Source organism: Octopus bimaculoides, chromosome 3 (assembly GCF_046866305.1).
Source record: "Octopus bimaculoides isolate indiv1 chromosome 3, ASM4686630v1, whole genome shotgun sequence".
Lineage (NCBI taxonomy): Eukaryota > Metazoa > Mollusca > Cephalopoda > Octopoda > Octopodidae > Octopus > Octopus bimaculoides.
This window is the reverse complement of record NC_142930.1, coordinates 68,385,081-68,396,989: the sequence shown is the minus strand read 5'-3', so window position 1 is coordinate 68,396,989 and position 11,909 is coordinate 68,385,081.

Genomic DNA, 11,909 nt, shown 5'->3' with positions numbered 1-11,909 from the left:
TGTGTATGTAAGGATTTACTTTTCGTAATGAGATAAAAAGCCAAGGGTAACACTAGTGTAGCAATAATTGGGTACCCTCCCAGCAGTATATTGAATAGATATTATCCCTTAGTGGGTTGAACCCTCAACCCCTAACTCTCTCGCATTATATATATATATATATATATATATATATATATATATGAATATGCATACATGCACGCACACTCACACACACACACACATACACATACACATATATATATTTAAGTATGCGTTTATAAACACACTCACATGTGATATTAATTCATTCAGTTCACACATTCGCACACACATAGGCGCGCACGCATAAACACACACGTACGCACGCACGCATGCACACACACACACACACACACACACACACACACACACACACACTCACACACGTACGCACACGCACGCACGTACGCACGCATTACCTCTCACCTTCATCCCATACACATCATTCTGAGCTTTTCTGTATAGTAACTGGCTGTTTATTTAGTTACCCACATTCTTAAAATTACCTTCCGATTAGCGTAAAAATTCGAGAAGCTACTGGAATGTTTTATGTTATAATATTAGATATCTTTAACCTGATATTATGAGTGTCTATTAAAAGAGCTGTACTCATATGCTCGAATCTAAATTTACCAATTGCAATCACTTCTTTCTGTAGCTTGTCAACGTTACCAGTAATCTTCTGTCGTATTTGGATTAGCAGCTTAGTTCTTTTCTGTCAGTTTATTACATTTACGTGCCTCTTGGTTCAGTGAGATGTTTTAACAGATGATAATTATATTTTCATACCTTCAAAACACATCTTTGATATCTAAACCATTTACACAATGACCTTTGTGTCCCGAAATATAGGTGACACAAAAAATTTCTATCGCAAGGTAACTTAACTGAAGCATTAAAGATATAAATACCAACAGTGAAGAGATGATATTTATATGTTAAAATAATGCTTGCTTATATAAGTATCGTTTCTCTATTTGCTACAAGGGCGAATAATGAGGGAATATTACAAGGACAAAGTAGGAAAAACACGAGATAATATAAATATTTATTTCTTTTTGACTAAGCACAAAGACAGTTTTTGTAGGTAGGTGGTGTAGTCAACTGAACCGTCTGTAATATACGAATGTGAAGGGCGGCACTGAATACAATAAAACATTTAGGTTTCTCTGAGATCAACGCGTTGTCTTTCGCGTCAAACCAGCAAACGAGGCATGTATTCAGTTGTTCGACCTGCTAAAAGAAAGCAGCCAAATGATTCTCATATCCTACACTGCTGTCTTAGAAATAAAGACATTGGACTAGACACGCTACGTCTAAAAAAAAAATGGATGATTAGAAAATCTTTGATCATAGGTCTGCTCACTCCCTCTCATCTTTGAAAAATAAAAGTAAATTAAACAACAGCAGATTATTTCAATCAAACAAACTAATTATGCACAATGGTTTATTATCTATTTTTTTTTCTTTTCTAGAGTCCCTCTTTAAATATTTGTGTGGGTTAGTTCCCGATGGAAATAATTATATAAGACAAAGACTTATATTATGAAATTATATTGGACATTTGCACATCAACTTCAGTTATGCTTTTTACCCTCAGATACGTTCAAGACAACCTTGAAAAAGCGCTGCCTAAAGTAGTCTTCTTGGTAGCATTGTGCTCAGGAATGCTCATTGTGTGGTAGGGCTGTGTATTCTGGAGTACAGCATTCTGAATCTGATATGACTAGAGGAGGGCTGCACGGAAAGCAAGAATACCGCTGGGTTCTGACTCTGCTATTACGTGCCCTCGGTGTAACCGCAGATTTCATGTCAAAATTGGCCAAATAAACCACCGCAGGACCTTCAAAGTGTAAAGCTGATAAGCTGGTCATCCTCAGATGCAAGAAGGACAAACCTAGTAACTCATATTCTAATCTCGACAAAGATTATTTTGAAATTATGATTAAAGTATAAAAAAATGTAGCTGATTTAAATATTTTATTTCCCAGAAAAGTCATGACCTCGCTAAATATCCAGTCTTTTGACAGATACCACCCACTTGTAAGGTCATAACGCCAGATGGGGGCGCTGCTGCCAGGTTAAGAACCACTAGTTTACATTAATGTCGAATTCTTAGGCACAGAGTACGTAGTCATAAGGGAAGGGAATTAAATATGAGGTTCATCTGTTTGTCCAAGACTACCTTGTGAGATGGAATATTTTGAGTGTCAGCTAATCACCTCTACTGTACATGAACTAATGATATTTAAATATATGTTGCTGTTTAGCCCCAGGTCAGTCCTAATCGAACAGACATATCACAAAAGTGCCTCACCCACGATCATTTCATTTTTTATTTATTTGAAAAAAAACATTTCTTTTTATAAACATAGTGTATTTAGGACTAAAATATCTAATGTGTATGCCCTTTCTCGGGACGGTAGAATGCGAGTTGAGGAAGATCATGTGAACTAGTTGGCTTCTTAATTATAGCTTTCTTTGACTCATATGATATTTTTACCTTGGGAAGAGTAAGTGGGAAGTTGTGGTGTTCATATAAAGGTTAGCTTCAGTAGAATGAAATGGGTTTGTAGAAAATATGGCTGTGCAGAGATAACTATAAATTAAGATGGCTCCCTGTTATTTTCTACGTACCACCAGATGTGCAAATCTCTCGTAGCCAAGTAGTGCTATAATTAAAAGTAGTTAAACTGAAACTGCTTCCAAATGTTGGTGAAGTGCAAGTTTGAGTTATACAACTAACATACAAGGGAAAATAACGTATTTGAAATAATAATATTAATAAATGAAAAGCTTGCATAAAGATGTAGAAAATACTTATACCTAGAGTTAGTGTTTGTGAAGTCAAATATGTAATTCATTGCTGTATAAATAGTGTTATACATATGTTCACGAATTGAAAGTTTCTTTCGGGTGTCACAAGTCGTGAGAGCAGATAATGACAATAAAGTAGACAGAAAAAGAAAATAACATAAGTAGTACGGAAAATGTAATATGGTGAGTTGATTTCTTGTTCGACTTAAGTGAGATTTGTTGTTTAAAACTCGTTGAAATGAGAATTCTGTGCGAAGAGGTTCTGTAGATTCTTGTTTTATTGATATCTGTTAAAGAAGTGAGATACAATAATTTAGTGATTTTGTTTTTTTTTGTCGATTAAAACATGTCACTTACTGAAATTAGCTGAATGAAAGTAGAGAGCCAGTTAGCTTTCTCAAGTGGCAGGGACGTAGCATGGGTGAAACATGGGCGTTGAGTGAGTTTTAGCCGCCCTATGCGATAGTCAAATTGGTCTCTTCCTTCTTTAAAGTAATATACCATCAATATATGCTTATCCTCGTCCCCACTCGCCAAAATGGCCTCTCTGTGCGGTTCACACATCCCTCACTACGTCACTGTTGGTTGGGCTACCGAGTAGTTTTTAATTCTGGTTTTATATTGTAAGGCTGTGACTGAGAGTTTTGGTCCAATAAACAGATGAACGATCAAAACATCACCTAAGCCACGAGATCTTGCATGAGAGTGCTACAGCCAGTAGCAGATGTTTTTTCTTTTCTTTTCCACAGGTACTTGTGAAAGACACATGCTGGTATTTAGTGCTATAATAATCCAAATATTCGATCTTCATTTAGTGATTCAAGGTAAAGAAATATTCTGAAGCGATTTCTCAATGCTTCTGAATCTTTTGTCATTTTATAGTACATGCCTTTGTTACAGACATAAACTGTACAACTTTGTGGTACCTACTCCCCACCATATGGATTAGAAGATTAATAGTTAAATATTTTGACCACAGTTGTGATTGCAGGGGTCTGTTGCTAGAGTTATCTTGGTTATCATACAGAAAATCAGAGAATTCAACAGAGTTATTTATCATATCTAGTTTGGTGGCTCAGACATGGGACCAAGTAGGTTCTAGCCACAACTATCAAATCTTTCATATGGCTATAGAATACAACCATCAGGTCTTACATATGGCTATAGAATATCTTGGACAACATTATCTTCTTTTAAGATGGTAGGGTGTGATTTGATGGAGATTTGGTTGTTATTTCTAGCATAGAGGTTCTCCTGTTGAATCGGTGTTGCTCATATTTTACTTATGTTTTAACCTGCAGGAAGTCAAAGTAAATAACACATCCCCCAGCAATCGGTGGGAGTCAGCAAAAGTATGCACACTGTCCAACCTGATTTAAATTGTATAATAATTTGAGGAAGAAAAAAAACTATACAGTGATTGATAAGAGTCCTGTCTCGAAGAAGACAATAAAATTAAAACGCTGAATACTTTGAAAAATAAACGAAGAAGAGAAGCAGTGCTTATGATTTTTGAAATCCAGATTTGTGAGATGAATGCGGTTGATGATTAGTTTGAATTCTTAAGGGAATATGTCAGTGGGAAAAGCGAGAGCAAATTTCAAAAAATCACTGAAGGAGCAGTTTTAGGGTAGAAGGTCTTTGAAATATTCATTGTTATAAATTTGTCATGTCTTCTGTCCTGACTGTTGTTATCTATTGTTTTTATCTTTACTTCAAGAGGTAAACAGTAGTGGTGAGCTAGAGGATGGGGACGATGGTAACATTCAGCTCCGAGCAGCACTTTTAGGTTGGCTGTATAAACTTGCATAGAAGGCTCAGCAAAGGCTAGGGCCACCATTGCGGTACATACTCCAGCTACGCCACTGGTAAACGCTTTGCTATGGAATGAAATTGTAGTCACAATCTATGTGTAATATTTTCTGTCACGAAATTCTGCCGAGGTCAATTTTGCGTATCATCAAAATAAGTACCACTTGAACACTGATCAATCTAATCGACTTAGCCTCTTTCCGAAATTTCTGACCTTGTGTTAAAATTTGAAACGAATATTATTCTGTCACGATATGACTCCGTTGGTAAAGCTTCAACAAATTCTAATGCACTGCATTACTTCTTTATTTTCGTGTCAGAGAGAAGTGCATATAGCTGAACAGTCCCTGTACCAGGGGCGGACTGAGCCGTCGGTCAATCAGGTACTGCCCGAGGGCCGGAGCTCTGAGGGGTCAGCACTCTACATGTTAACTTATCAATGCTAAGGGGCTCGGCAAACAGTTATGCCCAAGAGCCTTTAGTATTCTCAGTTCACCCCCTGCCCAGTACAGTAGTTCCCTTCTGAGCTGCGGATTCTAAACGCATGCACGCGCACGCACGCACACACAGACACACAGACAGACAAACGCATTATCTTATTTAAAATATTTATTCATCAGTTAAGAATATAACTGCTTTATCTATAACAGATTATGCTTTCGATTGTGTTCCATAGTTTCCAAGTCATCTTCCAAATATAAATGTTGTGCGTGTACAATAGATTACGTTTGCCATTGCGTTCCATAGTTTATTAGTCAATTGTTTTACACATTATATGCATATTATATCTGAAATAGATTAGTCTTCGGCAGGCGCAGTCCCAGGAATTTTTCGAAGGAAGGGCAGAATGTTAGAAGGGAATACAATTCCAGGAGAAAAGGGCGTAATAATATTATTTAAAAGGGTGCACTCCTTTTCTTAAGGGGTGAGGGCACGTGCTCCCACCGGTCCGCCCCTGTTCGGTTTTGTTAAATGCTTAAAGTAGGGGTCGCCAAAGGGGGTCCGAAGGATTTCCTAGGGGTCGACGAGGAATTACAGGGGGTCAGTGATAGCCAAGGGGTCGAACGGGGCTCGGCGTAGGAAAGGCCAGCTCACCCGGATGAACTGCTTGAAATACTTAGTCAGCACCAAGAAACGTGGGAAAACATGAAGGGTTTTTCATATTTTCTAACCGTGCAAACAATTTCATATAAATTGAAAGTTTAATACTGTATACTTGTACACGTAGTTTTAAATGTCAAAATGTGTCATCTTCAATAAAATTTCTTAATTTGTCGTACGTGTATATTTTCGCTAGTATCAGTACCCGGTATGCACTTAAGATATGGTACGGTAGGGTAGGGTATTAAGATATTTTAAATGAGGAAGGTGGTCGATGCGGAAGGAGAAGTGGCTAAAGGGGGTCGATGGTCGAGAAAGTTTGGCGATCCCTAGTTTAAAGCAATAAATGCATAAACTGTGACAGAGTATCATAAATGACAATGAAAGATTTAATTTATATCCTGGTCTCTTTTCTTGATCATTAGTTGCACTTGCTATAATTTGCGTATCTAATGTTATTGGACAAGTCATGAATATTATTTGGTTCACACCTTTATAAATCTGCCTTCATATTTCTGTAGGGAAGCAATTACAACTGTGACGGAAAACACTGCAACTAGAGCAAAATGACCGAGTAGCTAAAGTGGTCGGACGCGAATTTTTTTCCCACGAGAGTTCCGGACCCCAGTTATGAACTCATTTGCATACAGTCAAACAGAGCTCAACTATCAAATTAATCTATGAGCGTATAACAAGTGATGGGTGATAAGATAAGGTCACTCGGGTTAAGGAATGACTGTGCTTCTTTTCTCTTAATAATGTTTGTTGTTCTTGTTCTTGTTTCAACCATGGCTACCTCTGCGTAGTTATTTGTGTTGTTGTTTACTTTGTAAAACAGTAAGGGCAGAGAGATGCTAGCACATCACCTTCTACCCACATTTTTCTCATCTACATCTTTACCATATGGGGCCCTAACAAAATCCGATAATAGTTATAAATGCAAATCTATCTAATTGTTTCCTTCTAAAATCAGGCATAACTTGGCGATCGGTCGACTTACAACACTGTTCTTCGCCTTAAGTTTACTTGATAGAGTGTTTGTTAACGTGACAAGGTCAAGGTGAGTTCTGGTTGGCTGTATGCAAATGAGTTCATTACTGGGGTCCGGAACTCTCGTGGGAAAAATTTTCGCTGGCTGGGCAATCGTTCGTTGTATCTCTAAGCAATTATTTTACATATTCTTTTTTTTTTTTAGTAGTGCAACCCACCTGATAATCGGTTATGTTTCTTGCGGCCCCCTTCTCGAAAAAGATTTCCCATGCCTACTTGAGGGATGTGTACAGGCAATAATGGTATATGGTGAGAATCTAATAGGCGATGATGGGTTGCGGAACGCTTCCAACAGACGCGCGTCATAGAAGCGTTCTTTTTTAATTTATTAATTGGAAACGAAAAAAAAAAAAAAGGGGAAAAAAATACAAACGTGTAGAATTTCAGCCGTATTCCAGTTCCAAGCCATCGCGTTGTCACTGCTAAATAACATCACCCAGAAAATGAAGTGAACAAATAGAACCAGGGTTTTCATCTCATACGCTTCATCACAGAAGTGTGCAGAGGCATGTTACGTCTAAGGCAATGGATCTTTAGGTCGCAACTATTCGTTCGTTCGACTAACTGCTTGTCATAGGTTTACTCTATCAGAGATGAGTTCGGGCTAGATAACAGCAACAACACCAACGTGCAACAACAGCAGCAGTACCACTGCCACTACCATCACCGCCGCCGCCGCCGCCGAAGACGACGATGATGACAAGACGACGATGATGAGGATGACGACGATGACCGAAATTTTGATTACGGTTTTTAATTGATTTCTTACATACATAGACACCTTTTGGGACATGGAAATGAGATTGGTAATTGATAATTGAAATTGCCTTGCTCTTATCCCTGTACAAGTACAACACATCATACTCACTATTTAACTGGCAGTAAAGCAGTTGCGAGATATATATATATATATATATATATATAGATAGATAGATAGATAGATAGATAGATAGATAGATAGAGAGAGAGAGAGAGAGAGAGAGAGAGAGAGAGAGAGAGAGAGAGAGAGAGAGAGAGAGAGAGAGAGAGAGCGAACAATAAGTGTGTGTGTGCGTGTTTAATGGTGGAGAACCATGTTTTTCCTGAACCCCCACCCTTCAAGTTTCCCTGCATCTTATCACTAAAAGTTCAGGCTGGAATGTGGAGTTTGAGAACCAGTTTCACTACAATCTCAAGTTATAATTCACATATGGTTATCATAATCATAAGTTTTGTAGTGTATTGATGATAACTTATGAGAAGTTTACAATTGTTTGCCGCCAAAAGTAACTGAATGTCATGGGTTTAGTTTGGCTTGTAGTGAATCGAGAACGATGATCTCTCACGTGCCATTTGTTGGCGTCCGATAATTATCAAAAATAAGCGTAAAATGATAGCGATATAACTCTTTCTAAAAAAAAAAATGTAATAAAAAAAACTTACTTTGGATTATAATGCAGACGGTATAAAACTCCCTCCACGACAAGGTCCAGTCCTTATTACGGTTAGGTGGCCTATGAGTTTCAATAACTCTGAGTGCTATACCAACGAAGCATAAGCTCCTGGTAGAGCCTTCCATGCTGGATAGGTCAAAGGATAGAGGCTAGAGTAATATGGACCTCTTCTCAGAGATAAAAATGGGTTTGCATAGAACAAACACTCTTCTAAGAAGAAGAAAAAAAATAGAAAGCAAAGTTAAAGAAGCATCAATGACCATTCAAAACCAACAAAAACCTGAGATAGCAAGACCTTCCCTCAGGTAAATATATGACGTGATGCAGAAAAATCTGTAAGGAGATCACACTTTAGACATACCATTATCCTACATTACACGTTAGGCCTTGATCTGGAACCCACAACAGAATGTAGAAGAGGGGAAGCCCTTAGTTGGAGGCGAGATAAGGAGGCAGAACTGAAAAAAGACATGGATTAACTGGAGAGAAGCAGTAAAGACTGTCCAGTGTCGAGAACAGTGAAGAAAAGTTATCGATGTCCTCTCCTCCATATGAAGCGAAGGAATTAAGTAATTGGGTATAAAACTTCCTCCTTTGCCAATCTTTAAATAAAAATAACAATGTTTAAGAGACGGATGAACGAAACTGGTGGTAATTGCAGCTGAGAAAAGTATGGCCACGGGGCCCAGGTATTCTGTTGGAGAAATTAGTATTACTAACGTAGGATGATTACCAATCCAACAAAGCAGAAGTAACAAAGGAAAATATACTTTAGTAGCTAAAAACTAAGGAAGCAGTTCTCGTTGTTTAACGTTGCAGTAACAACCACGGGTTGTCAACAAACCACTTAAGTGATTTATGCAAGAAGAGTAGAAGTGGTTGACTACTGGAAATTTAGTTACAACAGGACTGAAGTGACCTACAAGTGCACAGGTATGTCTGTGCGTAAAGTCATCACAGGCAGCTATGAGAGTAGAAATAATAAAGAATTAGAAACGTGGAATCATTATTGCGATGGATGGCGTCGACCAGGAACTTCTCCATGCAAACAGTGATGACTCAGAAACAACTAGTTGCAATGATGGTGTTGTTAAATGACAGCAGTGATTGATGAAAAGAGAAAAACCGTCGTGCGTTGTCTTAGGCTATTTATGACACATTATAGACTACTCTTAAGACTAATCTTTAATGCGGCAGTTCTCAACCATTTATCTTTGTGGACCCCTTTGATTTCTATTTTATTCGGGTGGACTCGCATAGCCATTCGATGTTTAAAAAAATCCTTTTGTGCTTTTATAATGAAATATTTTTAGCAATTGTGTTCAAAATATTAAAATATTTTCGTGTATTGTACAAGTATAAGCATCAGAGTGCACATAAATTTTAACAAACTTTTATATGGATCTCTAAGATCCATATGGACCCTGGTTGAGAACCAGTTTCATGAGTCAATAGAGAGGTGAGGAAACTCCGTTTATATCAACTCTCTCTCTCTCTCTCTCTCTCTCACACACACACACACACACACACACACACGCATACACATACGCGCGCGTACTCTGAGGCTGAAGGTGTACTGCCACTGATTTCAACAGTATGTACTGGAGATCGTTGGGGTATATATATAATCGAAACTGAGCAATATTTCTAAAACGCTTGTACAAGCCTTGTAAATAGTTCGTAGCAGGTACCTCTAGCAGAAGTGTGCCAAATTTTGTTAATGTTCAACTAATTTGTTCTAAATGAGATATTTTAACAAAACATATCTTTCATAATACCTTTTACTTGTTTTAGTCACTCGACTGCGGCCATGCTTGGGACACAGCCTTGGACAAATCGATTTAGTCGTACAAATCGATCCCAGTATATATATTTTAAAGCCTGGTACTTAGTCTATCGACCTCTTTTGCCGAACAGCTAAGGCGCTGGGACGTACACATCAACACCGATTGTCTTTTTCTCGTCACTCCTGCCGTATCTCACATCACCAGGCTGCACACTAAAACTTTGTTCAAATCCTTTTCTCTAATCGTCTTACATACATCCACCTCCATCGTTTTCATAAATATGTGAGTTCATACACGTGTTATGGGACATTATCTCTCCTTCTCCGACTATTCACAATTCTTTCTACTAGAGGCACGAGGGGTATCGGCTTGTCGATTACATCGATCCCATTGTTCAACTGGTACTTATTTTATCGACCCCAAGAGTATGAAAGGCAAAGTCGACCTCAATGGTATTTGAACCCCTAACGTAAAGCCAGAAGAAATGCCGCTAAACATTTTCCCCGGCGTGGTAATGATTCTGCCAGCTCGTCACCTCCTCTAGCTACTAACAATGGTTTCAATTTTTGGCACAAGGCCAGCAAATTTCGGTGGACGGGATAAGTCGATTATATCTACCCTAGTGTTCAACTGGTACATACTTTATTGATCTCGGACTGATGAAAGGCAAAGTAGACCGCGGTGACATTTGAATGCAGAACGTAAATCCGGTCAAAATACCGCTAATTATTTTGTCCGACGTGCTAACGATTCTGCTTGCTCGTCACCCTCTCCAGCTACTAATAATAAAAAGATTATCAATAAAGTAATGGTCAACCAGTCTCGTGGGCATCATTATTTCAGTTTCTTATTGGCATTTACATCGCTTATGTTCTTGCAAGGTATGAACCCTTACCACACACATTACCTTTCCCAAAACCTGTAGAATGTTTTGTTATTAGCGATAGATGGCTGTTGTTGCACCGCAAACGGAAAAGCACACATCCGACTGTTGGTGGCGCTCCGCAACAGTCGATGGGACTTCTATGTGATCATGTGACATGCTAGAAATGGCAGTGAAATCTCCTTCAAATTACATCACATTGTCTTTGAAAAAGACATGCTTGTGTTCTGTAAGATGGCGTAGATAGAGTGCATACCGCGCGGAGTGTAGCCCTTGAGTTTGCTCCCACTATCCATCACGCTCCGAACCCTATACAGCAGACTCTAAAGTGCCCCTATCCACACACACGCGCACACACACACACACACACACACGCACACACACACACACACACACACACACACACACACACACACACACACACACACACACACGAATGAAACAAAACCTGTCGCCCGTGGTGGACCACCTCTTTCCATGGCGATGTTACTGTTACTGTCTCCTGGTTAGTCACGGCTGGAGTGCCTTTGATCATAGTTCTGTTCAGTCAGGGTTTGCTAGGGTGACAAAACAACAACAGCAACTTGAAGCAATGCATCTACAAAAGTAAACAATTGTAATCGAATAGCAATATTCATGTCAGACTATAAAGAACCGGACGGTCTGAAATATGGTATGTGTCACGCTTGTGTTAAAGCCTCATCGAATGTCTTTTATCCAGTTATCCCAAATCGGTAAGATAAGTACTGTAGGGTAGAAACGATCAATCATGTTTCCTGAAATAAAAGTAAATCTTCAAGTGAATGTTTTAGGATTCATTTTCCTCCAATATTAATCTATAATTTTTCTGGAATATATGTACCGGTGGTAGAGGTAGGGTTCCTTTATTTTATTTTATTTTATTTTATTTTATTTATTTATATTTTTGAAGGACAGAAATAAGGAGACATTTAAAATGAGAGCCAATAATCTCTTCTCTCGTTCGTTCGAATAATGATTACTTAA